This window comes from Lucilia sericata, unplaced genomic scaffold (genome assembly GCF_015586225.1).
Source record: "Lucilia sericata isolate MDLA Ls3-8-SP2 unplaced genomic scaffold, ASM1558622v1 Contig000941F_arrow, whole genome shotgun sequence".
Classification (NCBI taxonomy): Eukaryota; Metazoa; Arthropoda; class Insecta; order Diptera; family Calliphoridae; genus Lucilia; species Lucilia sericata.
This window is the reverse complement of record NW_023994927.1, coordinates 104,714-110,713: the sequence shown is the minus strand read 5'-3', so window position 1 is coordinate 110,713 and position 6,000 is coordinate 104,714.

Here is a 6,000-nt window from a genome sequence, read left to right as displayed (position 1 = left end):
CCTTAATGAAACTTAAAACCCTTATAACTTCGTTAAAACACGTTTCGAAAATAAGCTTATTTTGTGATCACTCATATTCCCCTTCAAAAATCGATATTTTAACCAAAAACCTTGAAGAAACTAAAATCGCTTATAACTTCGTTAAAACACGTTTAAATTGAAAAGTAAGCTTATTTTGTGATCACTCATACTCCTCAAGAATCGATATTTTGACCGAAAACCTTGAAGAAATTAAAATCGCTTATAACTTCGTTAAAAAAACACGTTTAAATTGAAAAATAAGCTTATTTTGTGATCACTCATATTCTCCTTCAAAAATCGATATTTTGACCGAAAACCTTGAAGAAACTAAAATCGCTTATAACTTCGTTAAAACACGTTTAAATTGAAAAATAAGCTTATTTTGTGATCACTCATATTCCCCTTCAAAAATCGATATTTTGACCGAAAACCCTAATAAAACTTAAAACCCTTATAACTTCGTTAAAACACGTTTAAATTGAAAAATAAGCTTATTTTGTGATCACTCATATTCCCCTTCAAAAATCGATATTTTGACCGAAAACCTTAATAAAACTTAAAACCCTTATAATTTCTTTAAAACACGTTTAATTTTAAAAATAAGCTTATTTTGTGATCACTCATATTCCCCTTCAAAAATCGATATTTTGACCGAAAACCTTAATAAAACTTAAAACCCTTATAACTTCTTTAAAACACGTTTAAATTGAAAAATAAGCTTATTTTGTGATCACTCATATTCCCCTTCAAAAATCGATATTTTGACCGAAAACCTTGAAGAAACTAAAATCGCTTACAACTTCGTTAAAACACGTTTAAATTGAAAAATAAGCTTATTTTGTGATCACTCATATTCCCCTTCAAAAATTGATATTTTAACCAAAAACCTTGAAGAAACTAAAATCGCTTATAACTTCGTTAAAACACGTTTAAATTGAAAAATAAGCTTATTTTGTGATCACTCATATTCCCCTTCAAAAATCGATATTTTGACCGAAAACCTTGAAGAAACTAAAATCGCTTATAACTTCGTTAAAACACGTTTAAATTGAAAAATAAGCTTATTTTGTGATCACTCATATTCTCCTTCAAAAATCGATATTTTGACCGAAAACCTTGAGGAAACTAAAATCGCTTATAACTTCGTTAAAACACGTTTAAATTGAAAAATAAGCTTATTTTGTGATCACTCATATTCCCCTTCAAAAATCGATATTTTGACCGAAAACCTTAATAAAACTTAAAACCCTTATAACTTCGTTAAAACACGTTTAAATTGAAAAATAAGCTTATTTTGTGATCACTCATATTCCCCTTCAAAAATCGATATTTTGACCGAAAACCTTGAAGAAACTAAAATCGCTTATAACTTCGTTAAAACACGTTTAAATTGAAAAATAAGCTTATTTTGTGATCACTCATAATCCCCTTCAAAAATCGATATTTTGACCGAAAACCTTAATGAAACTTAAAACCCTTATAACTTCGTTAAAACACGTTTAAATTGAAAAATAAGCTTATTTTGTGATCACTCATAATCCCCTTCAAAAATCGATATTTTGACCGAAAACCTTAATAAAACTTAAAACCCTTATAACTTCGTTAAAACACGTTTAAATTGAAAAATAAGCTTATTTTGTGATCACTCATATTCCCCTTCAAAAATCGATATTTTGACCAAAAACCTTAATAAAACTTAAAACCTTTATAACTTCGTTAAAACACGTTTAAATTGAAAAATAAGCTTATTTTGTGATCACTCAAAATCCCCTTCAAAAATCCATATTTTGACCGCAAACCTTGAAGAAACTAAAATCGCTAATAACTTCGTTAAAACACGTTTAAATTGGAAAATAAGCTTATTTTGTGATCACTCATATTCCCCTTCAAAAATCGATATTTTGACCGAAAACCTTGAAGAAACTAAAATCGCTTATAACTTCGTTAAAACACGTTTAAATTGAAAAATAAGCTTATTTTGTGATCACTCATATTCCCCTTCAAAAATCGATATTTTGACCGAAAACCTTGAAGAGTCTTAAAACCTTTGTAACTTCGTTAAAACACGTTTAAATTGAAAAATAAACTTATTTTGTGATCACTCATATTCCCCTTCAAAAATCGATATTTTGACCGAAAACCTTGAAGAAACTTAAAACCCTTGTAACTTCGTTAAAACACGTTTAAATTGAAAAATAAGCTTATTTTGTGATCACTTATATTCCCCTTCAAAAATCGATATTTTGACCGAAAACCTTGAAGAAACTTAAAACCCTTATAACTTCGTTAAAACACGTTTAAATTGAAAAATAAGCTTATTTTGTGATCACTCCTATTCCCCTTCAAAAATCGATATTTTGACCGAAAACCTTGAAGAAACTAAAATCGCTTATAACTTCGTTAAAACACGTTTAAATTGAAAAATAAGCTTATTTTGTGATCACTCATATTCCTCTTCAAAAATCGATATTTTGACCGAAAACCTTGAAGAAACTAAAATCGCTTACAACTTCGTTAAAACACGTTTAAATTGAAAAATAAGCTTATTTTGTGATCACTTATATTCCCCTTCAAAAATCGTTATTTTGACCGAAAACCTTAATGAAACTAAAATCGCTAATAACTTCGTTAAAACACGTTTAAATTGGAAAATAAGCTTATTTTGTGATCACTCATAATCCCCTTCAAAAATCGATATTTTGACCGAAAACCTTGAAGAAACTAAAATCGCTTATAACTTCGTTAAAACACGTTTAAATTGAAAAATAAGCTTATTTTGTGATCACTCATATTCCCCTTCAAAAATCGATATTTTGACCGAAAACCTTGAAGAAACTAAAATCGCTTATAACTTCGTTAAAACACGTTTAAATTGAAAAATAAACTTATTTTGTGATCACTCATATTCCCCTTCAAAAATCGATATTTTGACCGAAAACCTTAATGAAACTAAAATCGCTAATAACTTAGTTAAAACACGTTTAAATTGAAAAATAAGCTTATTTTGTGATCACTTATATTCCCCTTCAAAAATCGTTATTTTGACTGAAAACCTTGAAGAAACTTAAAACCCTTATAACTTCGTTACAACACGTTTAAATTGAAAAATAAGCTTATTTTGTGATCACTCATATTCCCCCTCAAGAATCGATATTTTGACCGAAACCTTGAAGAAACTAAAATCGCTTATAACTTCGTTAAAACACGTTTAAATTGAAAAATAAGCTTATTTTGTGATCACTCATATTCCCCCTCAAGAATCGATATTTTGACCGAAAACCTTGAAGAAACTAAAATGGCTTATAACTTCGTTAAAACACGTTTAAATTGAAAAATAAGCTTATTTTGTGATCATTCATATTCCCCCTCAAGAGTCGATATTTTGACCGAAAACCTTGAAGAAACTAAAATGGCTTATAACTTCGTTAAAACACGTTTAAATTGAAAAATAAGCTTATTTTGTGATCATTCATATTCCCCTTCAAAAATCGATAATTTGACCGAAAACCTTGAAGAAACTAAAATGGCTTATAACTTCGTTAAAACACGTTTAAATTGAAAAATAAGCTTATTTTGTGATCATTCATATTCCCCTTCAAAAATCGATAATTTGACCGAAAACCTTAATTAAACTTAAAACACTTGTAACTTCGTTAAAACACGTTTAAATTGAAAAATAAGCTTATTTTGTGATCACTCATATTCCCCTTCAAAAATTGATATTTTGACCGAAAACCTTAATGAAACTTAAAACCCTTATAACTTCGTTAAAACACGTTTAAATTGAAAAATAAGCTTATTTTGTGATCACTCATTTTCCCCTTCAAAATCATTATTTTGACCGAAAACCTTGAAGAAACTAAAATCGCTTATAACTTCATTAAAACGCGTTTAAATTGAAAAATAAGCTTATTTTGTGATCACTCATATTCCCCTTCAAAAATCGATAATTTGACCGAAAACCTTAATAAAACTTAAAACACTTGTAACTTCGTTAAAACACGTTTAAATTGAAAAATAAGCTTATTTTGTGATCACTCATATTCCCCCTCAAAAATTGATATTTTGACCGAAAACCTTAATGAAACTTAAAACCCTTATAACTTCGTTAAAACACGTTTAAATTGAAAAATAAGCTTATTTTGTGATCACTCATTTTCCCCTTCAAAATCAATATTTTGACCGAAAACCTTGAAGAAACTAAAATCGCTTATAACTTCGTTAAAACGCGTTTAAATTGAAAAATAAGCTTATTTTGTGATCACTCATATTCCCCTTCAAAAATCGATAATTTGACCGAAAACCTTAATAAAACTTAAAACCTTGTAACTTCGTTAAAACACGTTTAAATTGAAAAATAAGCTTATTTTGTGATCACTCATATTCCCCTTCATAAATTGATATTTTGACCGAAAACCTTAATGAAACTTAAAACCCTTATAACTTCGTTAAAACACGTTTAAATTGAAAAATAAGCTTATTTTGTGATCACTCATTTTCCCCTTCAAAATCAATATTTTGACCGAAAACCTTGAAGAAACTAAAATCGCTTATAACTTCGTTAAAACGCGTTTAAATTGAAAAATAAGCTTATTTTGTGATCACTCATATTCCCCTTCAAAATCCATATTTTGACCGAGAACCTTGAAGAAACTAAAATCGCTTATAACTTCGTTAAAACACGTTTAAATTGAAAAATAATGTGTTGTTTCTAGATAACGAGCGAGTAGTTTGAGCACAAATTTTACTTGTATTTTGTTATTGTAACAAAAACAAAATACAAGTAAAATTTTAACTCAAACTACTCACACGTTATCTAGAAACAACACATAAGCTTATTTTGTGATCACTCATATTCCCCTTCAAAATCGCTTATAACTTCGTTAAAACACGTTTAAATTGAAAAATAAGCTTATTTTGTGATCAATCATATTCCCCCTCAAGAATCGATATTTTGACCGAAAACCTTGAAGAAACTAAAATCGCTTATAATTTCGTTAAAACACGTTTAAATTGAAAAATAAGCTTATTTTGTGATCACTCATATTCCCCTTCAAAAATTGATATTTTGACCGAAAACCTTAATGAAACTTAAAACCCTTATAACTTCGTTAAAACACATTTAAATTTAAAAATAAGCTTATTTTGTGATCACTCATATTACCCTTCCAAATCGATATTTTGACCGAAAACCTTGAAGAAACTAAAATCGCTTATAACTTCGTTAAAACACGTTTAAATTGAAAAATAAGCTTATTTTGTGATCACTCATATTTCCCTTAAAAAATCGATATTTTGACCGAAAACCTTAATAAAACTTAAAACCCTTGTAACTTCGTTAAAACACGTTTAAATTGAAAAATAAGCTTATTTTGTGATCACTCATATTACCCTTCAAAATCGATATTTTGACCGAAAACCTTGAAGAAACTAAAATCGCTTATAACTTCGTTAAAACACGTTTAAATTGAAAAATAAGCTTATTTGTGATCACTCATATTCCCCTTCAAAATCGATATTTTGACCGAAAACCTTAATGAAACTTAAAACCCTTATAACTTCGTTAAAACACGTTTAAATTGAAAAATAAGCTTATTTTGTGATCACTCATTTTCCCCTTCAAAATCAATATTTTGACCGAAAACCTTGAAGAAACTAAAATCGCTTATAACTTCATTAAAACGCGTTTAAATTGAAAAATAAGCTTATTTTGCGATCACTCATATTCCCCTTCAAAAATCGATAATTTGGCCGAAAACCTTAATAAAACTTAAAACACTTGTAACTTCGTTAAAACACGTTTAAATTGAAAAATAAGCTTATTTTGTGATCACTCATATTACCCTTCAAAATCGATATTTTGACCGAAAACCTTGAAGAAACTAAAATCGCTTATAACTTCGCTAAAACACGTTTAAATTGAAAAATAAGCTTATTTTGTGATCACTCATATTCCCCTTCAAAAATTGATATTTTGAC